The sequence below is a fragment of the Mesoplodon densirostris genome, chromosome 4, assembly GCF_025265405.1.
Source record: "Mesoplodon densirostris isolate mMesDen1 chromosome 4, mMesDen1 primary haplotype, whole genome shotgun sequence".
In the NCBI taxonomy this organism is placed as follows: Eukaryota; Metazoa; Chordata; class Mammalia; order Artiodactyla; family Ziphiidae; genus Mesoplodon; species Mesoplodon densirostris.
Window position 1 is genome coordinate 16,813,987 of NC_082664.1, and position 15,437 is coordinate 16,829,423.

A 15,437-nucleotide genomic window follows, 5' to 3' on the forward strand; every position below is an offset into this window, starting at 1 on the left:
AAGACCATGTGATGATGCAGGCAGAGATTGGAGGGATGCATCTACAAGCCAAGAGATGCCAAGGATTGCTGGCCGCCACCGGAAGCCAGGGGAGGCATGGAACACGTTCTCTCTCACAGCCCGCAGAGGGAACCAATCCCTCCAACGACTTGATTTTGGACTTCCAAGCCTCCAGAATGGTGAGAAATACATTTCTGTCATTTTAAGCCACCTTATTTGTGAAGCTTTGTTAGAGCAGCCCTAGGAAACCAATATAGCTCCTAAGAATAATAAAAGTTTCCATTTACAGTGCTCTGACTGTGGGCTGGGTACTTTACACATGCTCTCATGAAATCTTTAGGAACTCTTCAAGGTACATTATTATCAACGACCTTTTCATGACTTACCTAGGTCAAATAACAAATAGATGGTGGAGCTGGGATTCCAGCCCTGGGCCTGAATTTTGCCTTGTATATTATGCCTCTGAGCCATGATGGTATCCAAAATATTTATGGCAGTGTTAAGAGAGGAAACCCTCAACCCTTTTAAATTGTTCCTTTAGTCTAGTTCTTTCAGGCAACTACTAACTCAATTTGAACTCCACCATGCTAACTTGTATACATTTATTATGAATAACCACAAAATGGTGCCTGACATACAGGAAAAAGCTCAGTATTTGTTCAATGAACAGTAATAAGAACTCCTTAACCTGTTATGATGCTTCAAAATTTACAAAGCATTTTCACACATTCTTTTTTTATTAATTTTTATTGGAGTACAGTTGACTTACAATGTTGTGTTAGTTTCTGTTGTACAACAAAGTGAATCAGTTATACATATACTTATATCCACTCTTTTTTAGATTCTTTTCCCATGTAGGTCATTACAGAGTTTGAGTAGAGTCCTCTAGTCTATACACTAGGTCCTTATTGGTTATCTATTTTGTATATAGTAGTGTGTATATGTCAATCCCGATCTCTCAATTTATCTCTCCATCCACCCACCCCCCTTGCCGCTTTCCTCCTTGGTAACCATACGTTTGTTTTCTATCTCTGTGACTCTATTCCTGTTTTGTAAATACATTTGTACCATTTGTTTTAGATTCCACATATAAGCGATATCATATGATATTTGTCTTTCTCCATCTGACTTACTTCACTCAGTATGACAATCTCTATGTCCATCCATGTCACTGCAAATGACATTATTTTGTTCTTTTTTATGGCTGAGTAATATTCCATTGTATATATGTATCATATCTTCTTTATCTGCTCATCTGTCAATGGACATTTAGGTTGCTTCCATGCCTGGCTACTGTAAATAGTGCTGCAATGAACACTGGGGTGCATGTGTTTTTTTGAATTATGGTTTTCTCCAGATGTATGCCTAGGAATGGGATTGTTGGATCATATGGTAACTCTATTCTCTAACACCATACACAAAAAATGAACTCAAAATGGGTTGAAGACCTAAATGTAAGACCAGATACTATAAAACTCTTAGAGGAAAACATAGGCAGAACACTCTCTGACACAAATCTCAGCAATATCTTTTTTGATCCACCTTCTACAGTAATGAAAATAAAAACAAAAATAAACAAATGGGACCTAATTAAACTTAAAAGCTTTTGTGAAGCAAAAGAAACCATAAGCAAAACAAAAGGACAAGCCACAGAATGGGAGAAAATATTTGCAAATAAAGAGACTGACAAGGGATAATCTCCAAAATATACAAACAGCTCATGAAGCTCAATATCAAAAAAAAAAAAAAACCCAAACAAAAAATGGGCAGAAAACCTAAATAGACATTTCTCCAAAGAAGGCATACAGATGGCAAAGAGGTACATGAAAAAGTGCTCAGCATCACTAATTATTAGAGAAATGAAAATCAAAACTGAAATGAGGTAGTACCTCACACCAGTTAGAGTGGCCATCATCAGAAAATCTACAAACAACAAATGCTGAAGAGGGTGTGGAGAAAAGGGAACCGTCTTGCACTGTTGGTGGGAATGTAAGTTGGTGCAGCCACTATGGAGAACAGCGTGGAGGTTCCTTAACCTTTCTTATTAGGCTATTTAAAAAATAATTTGAAGGCTGCTTTAAACATATTCCTGTCTTTTTTCTTTCTAATTTTAAAAAAGATTTTGTTATGTTTTCTTCAACATAACAAAAGATTCTAGAAGGTGATGAATGTTTTCTTTTTTTTTCTCCTTGAGTGATCCCAGTTCTTCAATGGATTTCACTGGAGATAGACATACAGTCTTGCAATGGTCACACACATCATTCTGAAAATGGTTATAAGGAATGAATTGGATAATCTTTAGATAAAAAGCAAGAACAGAACTCTTGATTTTTATCTTGCAAATCATAGAGTTCATTGCTAAAGTCCCTGAGTGTTGCTGTGAATCATTCTTTCCCTCTTCTCATAGACTGTGAGGTGAGCACTAACACCATCATCCCCCTTGCTTTATCAGATCCAGGGGTAGGGAGGGATCAGCCACCTTCAGCTCTTCGTAGGTCTTGGGGTCCAGGAAGATGAGGAAGTCCTCCCCAGAACATTCACATAGTCTAGGACTGCCTTTCCACTCTCCACAATGTGCCATAGCCATGTTCTCATCTATTGTGGTGCTTGGTTTTCTTGGGTGATCATGAAATTTCTTATCAGTTTTAATAGGTTATGATTCATTTTTGTTTTTTCCAGTATAGTTTTCAAGATGTTTTCATCTTATGTAGATTCCTTTGGCAGCTTATTCAAAGCTGAGATAGGCAAACCTAAATCGACATGCTCAGAGTTTTAGTGATATGGGGAGTGTCCAGGATAAAACCACTAAGTAAAAATGAGCAAATAGAAATATGTGCAGTGTGATTCCACTTCTCTACCTATTTTTTTTCTGTTACTTTTAGAGGTGTGTCCTTGGATGAGTTACTTGTCCTCTGTGAGCCTGTTTCCTTAAATGTGCACAATAATGTGTACGTTGCAAGGATAATGTGAGGATTAAGGGTGATGCATTTGACGGTCTTTTACAAATTTTGACGAGTCACACCTTGTATTAGTTTGCTAGCACAGCCATCACAAAGTACCACAGACTGAGTCGCTTAAATAACAGAAATTTATCTCCTCACAATTCTGGAGGCTGGAAGTTTGAGATCAAGCTGTTGGCAGGGTTGGTTTCTTCTGAGGCCTCTCCAGGGCTTGTAGATGGTCATCTTCTCCCTGTGTCTTCACATGATCTTCTTTCTGTGCGTGTCTGTGTCCTAATTTTCTCTTATAAGGACACCTGTCATATATTGGATTAGAGCCCTCCCTAATGACTTCATTTTAGCTTAATTGCCTCTTTAAAGACCCTGTCTCCAAATACAGTCATATTCTGAGGTACTGGGAGTTATGACTTCAACATATGAATTTTGGGAGACACAATTCAGCCCATAAACATACCTGCTGTACAGCCTACAGCCCATTCCCACTGGGCTCTGTAGTATTCATCCAACATCCATGGAAATTCGTCCCCTCTCCTGGAATGTCAAATATGCCTCCTTGGCAGGTCCAGCCCTTCCTCCTTTCTGAAGTTCAGCTCAAATGTAGGAATATTTAGGAAGAGTTTGGATTCTAACCGTAAGGAATTCATCTTTTCCTCTAGGTCCCTGGGCTTTTTGCTTGCATCTGTAACAGAGCAATAATTTTAGTTTTATTTAATTCTGCATCCCCATAGGCCTAGGACAGGATCTGGCACATAGCAGGTATTCAAGAAATAACCTGGAGAACTGCACTGAAAGCCAGTTAATTAAACCAACGCTTTCCCTTTTTCTGACTTAGTTGAGAAATACTTTCATTTGACGGTTGACAGAGCATTCTGAGGACAACAGAGATAGGAGGAATGAACATGATCTCAACAATCCATTAAGACAGAATAAATAAATTTGTTTATCTTCCTTCCTGTATATTTTATGTTTAAGAAACCTATTTTAGGATATATTTGAGGGAGCCTAACATTTATGGATGCTAACACGAATGTGAAATGACTTTCCTGATTTATAGATATCCTTTGAATTTTTAATCAACATGAGAAAACCTCTTCTACCCAGGAAGTCCAGAATATCATGTGGGGTGATTATTTAAACTGCTTGTGTAAGAGGATAAACAGTACAAAAAGAAAGTCTGCTGCAAAATGTGCAGAGATTATTTAAACAGGGCTATGTTTCAAAATGTGTGGAATGTACATACACATATTTTATTTTGTTCCAACAATTTAGTTTAAAATGGACTTCCTAAGGATATTTGAGATTACGGCACAACTAAATGAGTGACTATGTGGAATCATCCTCACTTTAGGGACTTTCTCCTTCTCACAGCACCTCAATTCCAAACAAGTGGGCTTTGATGAAACCTTCCAGCTCAAAGCGTGCCTCACACACTTCCCCTTTTTCAGGCTTGCTGCCTGTGCAAACCTGGAGTAACACCACGCTAGGTGAGAGATGCCCTTCTGCTGATAGCTCAAACCATGGAGGGTCCAACACATCTGTGCTTAGTCTAGAGAGTTCTGTACTTTACTGATGTTACAGTTGAGATACCCATCTTTTTTTTTAACTGACTCTGTTGATAATATATAACTTAAAAAAAATAATTTGTTACTTAGCGCAAGTTCAGTACAGGGTTTTTAAATGGATGAACAAATGAACTGAAAACCAAGATCTTTTCCAGCAAACTTCCAAGTCCTTTAAGATATTTGGAAGTAATTTAATTTCTCCTGTCTTTCTTCTTAAATGATGTCACCATCCACCTAGTCTTCAAGCAAAGGCACCTGGGGAGAGCAATTGACACTTCTTTCTCTCATGTCTCCTTCATCCTTTGAGGAAGTCCAACAGCTTCTCTCAAATCTGTTATCTCTGTTCCATTTCCTCTGCCCCCACTTAGACCATCTTCTTTCAACTAGGCAGCAGCATCTCATGGAATTTTTACAATATAGGTTTGACTGCATGTGATGGAGACCTAAAGTAACAGTGCCTTAAAACATAAGATAGAAGTGATTTTCTCTGTCACATAACAATCCAGGCTGGTCTCGAGCCTCTTCCTCTGCAGGAGCTCAGGTCCCTTCTATTTTGGTACTTCACCTTCTTCAGGTGCTGCTCTCATCTGCATGGTCCAAGGTGGCTCACCACCATCCCTGAATTCCAGGAAGAAAGAAGGGAGATATGAGAAATGAGAGGATTTTTTTTTAACCTTTCCTTTAACTAGGAACCCAGAGTTTCACATGTAATATAAACTCACATCCCATTGGACAGGATTAGTCACATGGCCTCACCTCACTGCAAGGAGATAACTGGGAAATATAATCTTCATTCTGGACAGCCTTATGTCCAGGTAAAAATTTTATCCCTGTGTAGGAAGGGAGAATGAATATTGGATGGATATTGGTGGACAGATTGCAGTCTTGACGTCCTCTCCTAATTGGCTTTCCTGCTTCCTGCCTTGTCAAATTTCTCCTTTTCCTCAACTCATACCAAAAGCAATCTGGCCACACCTCTCTCTGCTCAAAAGTGTTCAACAAACTCTTCACTGCCTGCACGTAAACTCTTGGTTCTCAGCATGGACTGAGCAGTCTTCATGTTCTGGTTCCTGTCACCTCACCTCCTATTTCTGTCTTCTTTGCACCTTATTCTCTAACATTGAGCTCTGTTATTTTTCCATGAATAACATGGTGTTTCATGCCTCAGTGCCTTTGCACATGCTATTTCTTTGAAAACCAAGCTCAGGAGTCACTTCCCTCAGGAAATATTTTCTATTAATCTCTCCTCTCCCAGCCTTAATCAAGAGAATTCATTGGTCACTCTTTACACCTCATACCTGAACTAACCTGTTCCATTTTGCCCTTAATATATTATGTAGTCTTTTATATCCTCTTCTCACTATGAGCAGGATTAGATTCGCCTTTATACCTCCAGAATTCAGTGCAATGCTTGCCACAGAGCAGATAATAACTGTGTATTTACTCTTTTTTTAAAAAATTTATTTATTTTTGGCTACATTGGGTCTTTGTTGCTATGGGCAGGCTTTCTCTAGTTGTGGTGAGCGAGGGCTACTCTTCATTGTGGTGTGCAGGCTTCTCATTGTGGTGGCTTCTCTTGTTGCAGAGCGTGGGCCCTAGGCATGTGGGTTTCAGTAGTTGTGGAACGTGGGCTCAGTAGTTGCAGTGCGCAGGCTCAGTAGTTGTGGCACATGGACTTTGTTGCTCCGTGGCATGTGGGATCTTCCTGGACCATGGTTTGAACCCGTGTCCCCTGCACTGGCAGGCAGATTCTTAATCACTGCCCCACCAGAGAAGTCCCCTGTGTATTTACTCTTGATTGAATGAATCAATGAATGAATGAGCAAGTGACAGAGTGATTATATGACATTGGTCCTTGCTTAGAAATTTTAACCTTTTACATGGTGTCCTCATTATTTATTTATTTATTTTTTTGTGGTACGTGGGCCTCTCACTGTTGTGGCCTCTCCCGTTGTGGAGCACAGGCTCCGGACGCACAGGCCCAGCGGCCATGGCTCACGGGCCCAGCCACTCCGCGGCATGTGGGATCTTCCCGGACCGGGGCACGAACCTGTGTCCCCTGCGTCGGCAGGCGGACTCTCAACCACTGCGCCACCAGGGAAGCCCAGTGTCCTCTTTTAATAAAAACTCCTTGTGAGCCCTTATTCTGTTTGAGGTACATTTACTTTGTTTGTGTTAGAGTATTGGCATAGTTATCTAACTTAATCTTTTTGGATAGCCCTGTGATTCAGGCATTATGAATCTCATTATACAGATAGGAAATTGAGGCATGGAGAAGTTAATTTAAGTAACCCACCTCTTTTCTTTCTTAATTGTATTGACTGTAGGGAAAGTGCAGGGTGGAAGAGAGTGGAGGGGAGTTTTGCCTGGCATGGTATTCTGGAAAACATATTAAACTGGTAGTTATTGGGCTCTTGTCCAATTCTCTAATTTATTAGCTCGAGTGGCCAGCTTTGTTTTCCTTCTCTGGGCTTCAGTTTTCTCATCTGTAATAGGTAGGGTTGGCTCAAAGCTCTCTAAGTTTCCTTCCAGATCTAAAAGTCAGTGATTTTCTTACTTCTCTAACACAACAAATTGAAATGTAACCCTCCTCCACACCAATATGCTACATTCACACGATGTGCTTTTGCTAAAAATGGCCACTTTCTAAATGTTAAAACAGTACATGGTAGAGAATAGTCAGTCTAGATCCAAAAACCCCCACTCTGCTAAAGAATTAACACGAAAGTTCTGGATCCCACTCAACAGAAAATCTTCCCAGGATGGAGGAAGTATAATGGTATTGCTTTCACTGGAGCTTTTTAAAAGATTACATCCAGACATATTTAGCCACCAAACACATTTTGGATCTAGGAGTAGTGCAATTAAAATGTAGCCAGAAATGCACCCTGGATTCTCTCCATGCCATGGGTCCACAACATATGGAATTCTATGTGACTCCCGTGTGTGTTGACACATTCTGTGCAGGTCTTTTCCTCATTAAGTTATATTGGAAATCTGAAGGGTCTATAAAACTATCACCCTTCTTCCCCACCAAGGCTCTGAAACAATTGAAAATAAGGCAAAGTTGTTCAGCAGGTGAAGATAAATATATCACCCCTGCGGTAACAATGATATTGGAGAATATGGCTTCTATTGGTGGCCAAGGCAACTTTCTAATCCTGAACCCTAGAATCAGGCAGACATCCACCCGGCCGTGCTAGATGAGGAGGAGTCTTTTCCCCAACAAGTGTATGAATTGAGCCTTCTGTTTCTCCTTACAAACTCACTAAGGCAGAGTCTGCTAGTTATCCCCTAAATCTCTTCTCCCTTTCCCCTACAGTAATACAACCCCCATTTTTCAGTGGGGCCTGGTGGCTCCTCAGAAAAAAGACTACATTCCCCAATCTCCCTTGCAACTAGGTGTGGCCATGTGACTTTGTTCAAGGGGATGGGAGTAAAAGGAAGGTTGTGCTCAGTTTCTAGGATGAATGAGGATCTGCATTTCTCCCCCTAGTTTTCCTCTTCCCTTCTGGCAAGAATAAGGAGCTTGTGTCCCTTTGGACCATGAAATGGAAACTGAATTTTGAGGATGGCAAACCAACTAACCTGGGACCCTGGAGACATCATACTAAGCCTGGACTGCTTACTTCAGACTTTATGGGAGAGAGATGACCTTTATCTTGTTTAAGCCATTATTATTTTGAGTTTCCTGTCACTTAAGGCTGAGCCCAATTCTAGCTGATGTACTCTCCAATCAGATAAGTCATTCCATCCCCTCAGACCCTGAGTGAGGAAAGGAGTGGTCAAGAGGTGGGGAGCAGCCTGGAGTGTTACACTAATCGGTGTCCCTCCACATGGAAGGGAGTGTTAGGGAATAGAGAAGAAGAGTTCCCCTTCTGACAAGTTATTCATTCAACAAGTGATTATATACCACTTGCTATGTGCCAAGTGCTGCTCTAAGAACTTTACAATTATTAATTTATTTAAGCCCCATAACAAGGCTACAAGATAAGTAATAATAATATACCCATAATAAAATCCCCCACAGGTGAGGGAACAGAGGCACAGAGAGGTCAGGTAACTTGCTCCAGGTCACATTGCTTGGGAGTGCTGGAGTTTGGATGCAAACCCAGGCAGTCTAGCTCTAGTGCTCCTGCTTTCCATCACTACAGTAGGTGGTTTCTTATGTGGGACAAGAACAGAGACACTCTTATGTTATCTCAAGTAATGGGTGTTTGTCTTTGGGATAGATGGAGAGGCCAGAAAAATAACAGATATCTCAGTGGTCACCTGAGATGTCCTGGTGTCTGGTTATCCCTTCAGCAGTATTGAATCCATTGCCCCTAGACTATTGTTCCATCATTGTGGGCACTCAGTTACTGTGTGTCACTGCTTCTCATGCTTCTGTCCTCCTATTGCACTCAGCCACTAGCTATTTCTACTCAGTTTCTTTCTAACACATGACATCTTCTTATACATGTCCTCTACTGCCTGTGGCTTCCACATTTTGCTCTCTTTATATATACACATTTCTGCCTATGCTATTGTCCACCAACAATATTGTCTTCTCTATACCAAGGATTGATGGGATCAGCCACTTATCCTCCAGGACTGAATGCCCATTTGGGTAAGACTTTTGCACCAGTCACCATCTCTGGATGGCCAGAGCTCCCTGGCCCAACTCCCCATTCCCCCTCCCCAGCTCAGGTCACCAAGAGTGCTACAGACTATGACACATCCTTCAAGAACTCTCTGCCATACAGTTCCATGTTCAGTTTCTTCAAGCAGGAGACACGCCCAGCAAGGGAGTTTGGGCATGCTGTCCTTGTTATTTTCTCTTTGTTATTCTTTCTCTTTATATCCTGTGACTGAAGCCAAAGACATAAACAGAATATTCAACTTTTTCTATTTCTTTTCCTATATCTTTCAAAATAGCATGGAATGAGCTTTGGACATGCACCAAACATATCATCCAACTCACACTACGCCTACTAGCCCAACTGCCTACTCCATGTAGTCCAACTGCTGCATCTGGCTTCTTTATAGATTATTGGCCAGACTATCAATGGTGGTCTTTGAATCAGTGACCACCCTGGTTCAATCTGCTGTGATCAGAGTAGTTGGTTATAAAGAATTATGGAGACTTTAGTCCTGGCTGTCTCTCCAGGCATCATAGACTCTTTACTAAGAATAGTAGCAGAAATAAGCATGACTGATATACCCTCATCCACCAGAGGGCAGACAGCAGAAGCAAGAAGAACTACAATCCAGCAGCCTGTGGAACAAAACCCACATTCACAGAAAGATAGACAAGTTAAAAAGGCAGAGGGCTATGTATCAGATGAAGGAACAAGTTAAAACCCCAGAAAAACAACTAAATGAAGTGGAGATAAGCAATCTTCTAGAAAAAGAATTCAGAATAATGATAGTGAAGATGATCCAGGACTTCGGAAAAAGAATGGGGTCAAAGATCGAGAAGAAGCAAGAAATGTTTAACAAAGACCCAGAAGAATTAAAGAACAAATAAACAGAGATGAACAATACAATACCTGAAATGAAAACTACACTAGAAGGAATCAATAGCAGAATAACTGAGGCAGAAGAACGGATAAGTGACCTGGAAAACAGAATGGTGGAATTCACTGCTGCAGAATAGAATAAAGAAAAAAGAATGAAAAGAAATGAAGACAGCTTAAGAGACCTCTGGGACAACATTAAACACAAAAACATTCGCATTATAGGGGTCCCAGAAGGAGAAGAGAGAGAGAAAGGACCCAAGAAAATACTTGAAGAGATTATAGCCAAAAACTTCCCTAACATGGGAAAGGAAATAGCCACCCAAGTCCAGGAAATGCACAGAGTCCCATACAGGATAAACCCAAGGAGAAACACACCTAGACACATAGTTATCAAACTGGCAAAAATTGAAGACAAAGAAAAATTTTTGAAAGCAGCAAGGGAAAAACGACAAATGACATACAACGGAACTCCCATAAGGTTAACAGCTGATTTCTCAGCAGAAACTCTACAAGCCAGAAGAGAGTGGAATGATGTACTTAAAGTGCTGAAAGGGAAGAACCTACAACCAAGGTTACTCTACCCGGCAAGGATCTCATTCAGGTTCGATGGAGAAATCAAAAGCTTTACAGACAAGCAAAAGCTAAGAGAATTCAGCACCACCAAACCAGCTCTACAACAAATGCTAAAGGAACTTCTCTAAGTGGGAAACACAAGAGAAGAAAAGGACCTACAAAAACAAACCCGAAACAATTAAGAAAATGGCCATAGGGACATACACATAGATAATTACCTTAAACGTGAATGGATTAAATGCTCCAACCAAAAGACACAGGCTTGCTGAATGGATACAAGAACAAGACCCATCTATATGCTGTCTACAAGAGACCTACTTCAGACCTAGGAACACATACAGACTGAAAGTGAGGGGATGGAAAAAGATATTCCATGTGAATGGAAATCATGGACTAGCAATACTCATATCAGATAAAATAGACTTTAAAATAAAGAATGATACAGGAGGCAAGGAAGGACACTACATAATGATGAAGGGATCAATCTAAGAAGAAGATATAACAATTATAAATATATATGCACCCAACATAGTAGCACCTCAATACATAAGACAACTACTAACAGCTATAAAAGAGGAAATCAGCAGTAACAAAATAATAGTGGGGGACTTTAACACCTCACTTACACCAACGGACAGATCATCCAAAATGAAAATAAATAAGGAAACAGAAGCTTTAAATGATACAACAGACCAGATAGATTTCATTGATATTTATAGGACATTCCATCCCAAAACAGCAGATTATACTCTCTTCTCAAGTGTGCATGGAACATTCTCCAGGATAGATCACATCTTGGGTCACAAATCAAGCCACAGTAAATTTAAGAAAATTGAAATCATATCAAGCATCTTTTCTGACCACAACACTGTGAGATTAGAAATGAATTACAGGGAAAAAATTGTAAAAAACACAAACACATGGAGGCTAAACAATATGTTACTAAATAACCAAGAGATCATCAAGTAAATCAACAAGGAAATCAAAAAATACCTAGAGATAAATGACAACTAAAACACGATGACCCAAAACCTATGGGATGCAGCAAAAGCAGTTCTAAGAGGGAAGTTTATAGCTACTTCAAGAAACAAGGCAAAATCTCAAATAAACAATCTAATCTTACACCTAAAGGAACTAGAGAAAGAAGAACAAACAAAACCCAAAGTTAGCAGAAGGAAAAAATCATAAAGATCAGAGCAGAAATAAATGAAATAGAAACAAAGAAAACAATAACAAAGATCAATAAAATTAAAAGCTGGTTCTTTGAGAAGATAAACAAAATTGATAAACCATTGGCCAGACTCATCAAGAAAAAGAGGGAGAGGACTCAAATCAATAAAATTAGAAATGAAAAAGGAGAAGTTACAACAGACACTGCAGAAATACAAAGCATTCTAAGAGACTACTACAAGCAACTCTATGCCAATAAAATGGACAACCTGGGAGAAATGGACACATTCTTAGAAAGGTATAACCTTCCAAGACTGAACCAGTAAGAAATAGAAAATATGAACAGACCAGTCACAAGTAATGAAATTGAAACTGTGATTAAAAATCTTCCAACAAACAAAAGCCCAGGACCAGATGCCTTCACAGGTGAATTCTATCAAACATTTAGAGAAGAGCTAACACCCATCCTTCTCAAACTCTTCCAAAAAATTGCAGAGGAAGGAACACTCCTAAACTCATTCTATGAGGCCACCATCACCCTGATACCAAAACCAGAGAAAGATACTACAAAAAATGAAAATTACAGACCAATATCACTGATGAATATAGATGCAAAAATCCTCAACAAAATACTAGCAAACATAATCCAACAGCACATTAAAAGGATCATACACCATGATCAAGTGGGATTTATCCCAGGGATGCAAGGATTCTTCAGTATACGTAAATCAATCAATGTGATACACCATATTAACAAATTGAAGAATAAAAACCATATGATCATCTCAATAGATGCAGAGAAAGCTTTTGACAAAATTCAGCACCCATTTATGATAAAAACTCTCCAGAAAGTGGGTATAGAGGGAACCTACCTTAACATGATAAAGGCCATATACGACAAACCCACAGCCAACATCATTCTCAATGGTGAAAAACTGAAAGCATTTCCTCTAAGATCAGGAACAAGACAAGGATGTCCACACTCACCACTATTATTCAAGATAGTTTTGGAAGTCCTAGCCTTGGCAATCAGAGAAGAAAAAGCAATAAAAGGAATACAAATTGGAAAAGAAGAAGTAAAACTACCTCTGTTTGCAGATGACATGATACTATACATAGAGAATCCTAAAGATGCCACCAGAAAACTACTGGAGCTAATCAATGAATCTGGTAAAGTTGCAGGATACAAAATTAATGCACAGAAATCTCTTGCATTCCTATACACTAATGATGAAAAATCTGAAAGAGAAATTAAGGAAACACTCCCATTTTCCATTGCAACCAGAAGAATAAAATACATAGGAATAAACTTACCTAGGTAGACAAAAGACCTGTATGCAGAAAAGTATAAGACACTGATGAAAGAAATTAAAGATGATACCAACAGATGGAGAGATATACCATATTCTTGGATTGGAAGAATCAATATTGTGAAAATGATTCTATTACCCAAAGCAATCTACAGATTCAGTGCAATCCCTATCAAATTACCAATGGTGTTTTTTACAGAACTAGAATAAAAAATCTTAAAGTTTGTATGGAGACACAAAAGACCCTGAATAACCAAAGCAGTCTTGAGGGACAAAAACGGAGTGGAGGAATCAGACTCCCTGACTTCAGACTATACTACAAAACTACAGTAATCAAGACAGTATGGTACTGGCACAAAAACAGAAACATATATCAATGGAACAAGATAGAAAGCCCAGAGATAAACCCACACACTTATGGTCAACTAATCTATGACAAAGGAGGCAAGGATGTACAATGGAGAAAAGACAGTCACTTCAATAAGTGGTGCTGGGAAAACTAGACAGCTACATGTAAAAGAATGAAATTAGAACACTCCCTAACACCATACACAAAAATAAATTCCAAATGGATTAGAGACCTAAATGTAAGACTGGACACTATAAAACTCTTAGATGAAAATATAGGAAGAACAGTCTTTGACATAAATCACAGGAAGATCTTTTCTGATCCACCTCCTAGAGTAATGGAAATAAAAACAAAAATAAAGAAATGGGACCTAATGAAACTTCAAAGCTTTTGCCCAGCAAAGGAAACCATAAAGAAGACGAAAAGACAACACACAGAATGGGAGAAAATATTTGCAAATGAATCAACAGACAAAGGATTAATCTCCAAAATATATAAACAGCTCATGCAGCTCAATATTAAAAAAACAAACAACCCAATCCAAAAATGGGCAGAAGACCTAAATAGACATTTCTCCGAAGAAGACATACAGATGGCCAAGAAGCACATGAAAAGATGCTCAATGTCACTAATTATTAGAGAAATGCCAATCAAAACTACAATGAGGTATCACCTCACACCAGTTAGAATGGGCATCATCAGAAAATCTACAAACGACAAATGCTGGAGAAGGTGTGGAGAAAAGGGAACCCTCTTGCACCACTGGTGGGAATGTAAATTGATACAGCCACTGTGGAGAACATTATCGAGGTTCCTTAAAAAACTAAAAACAGAATTACCATATGATCCAGCAATCCCACTATTGGGCATATACCCAGAGAAAACCATAATTCAAAAACACACATGCGGGCTTCCCTGGTGGCACAGTGGTTGAGAGTCTGCCTGCCAATGCAGGGGACATGGGTTTGAGCCCTGGCCTGGGAAGATCCCACATGCCGCAGAGCAACTAGGCCTGTGAGCCACAACTACTGAGCCTGCGCAACTGGAGCCTGTGCTCCCCAACAAGAGAGGCCACGATAGTGAGAGGCCCGCGCACCACAATGAAGAGTGGCCCCCACTTGCCACAACTAGAGAAAGCCCTCACACAGAAACAAAGACCCAACACAGCCAAATAAATAAATAAATAAATAAATAAATAAATAAATAAAAAAAAACAAAAAAACAAAACCAAAAACACACATGCACCCCAATGTTCATTGCAGCACTATTTACAATAGCCAGGTCATGGAAGCAACCTAAATGCCCATCGACAGATGAATGAATAAAGAAGATGTGGTACATATATACAATGGAATATTACTCAGCCATAAAAAGGAACGAAATTGGGTCATCTGTAGAGATGTGAATAGATCTAGAGACTGTCATACAGAGTGAAGTAAGTCAGAAAGAGAAAAACAAATATTGTATATTAACGCATATATGTCGAACTTAGAAAAATAGTACAGATGAACTGGTTTGCAGGGCAGAAATTGAGACACAGATGTAGAGAACAAACATATGGACACCAAGGGGGGAAAGCGGTATGGGGGCGGGGTGGTGGTGTGATGAAGTGGGCGATTGGGATTGACATATATACACTGATGTGTATAAAATTGATGACTAATAAGGACCTGCTGTATAAAAAATAAAGAAAATTAAAAAATTTAAAAAAAAGAAGATAAACTTGACTTAAGAAGGTTTGGCATGAGGAAAGATGGGTAGATCCATTCAAGGTTTCATAGAATTTAATATAACCACTGTCTTCTGAACTTTTCTTAGGGACTCTAGGTGTTCAGGATTTGAATTGGGAATGGAAACAAGCACTGGACTGGAAAGTCTAATCTGAGCTTCTTGCCCAAGGAAGAGAGCAGGTCCCAGGCTTCCTGTCCTTTTCTTCTTTTCCTCCTCCTGCTTCATTTTTATTGCAGATGTACATAAATTGGTTAATTATAATCCTTGGTTCATGACATATT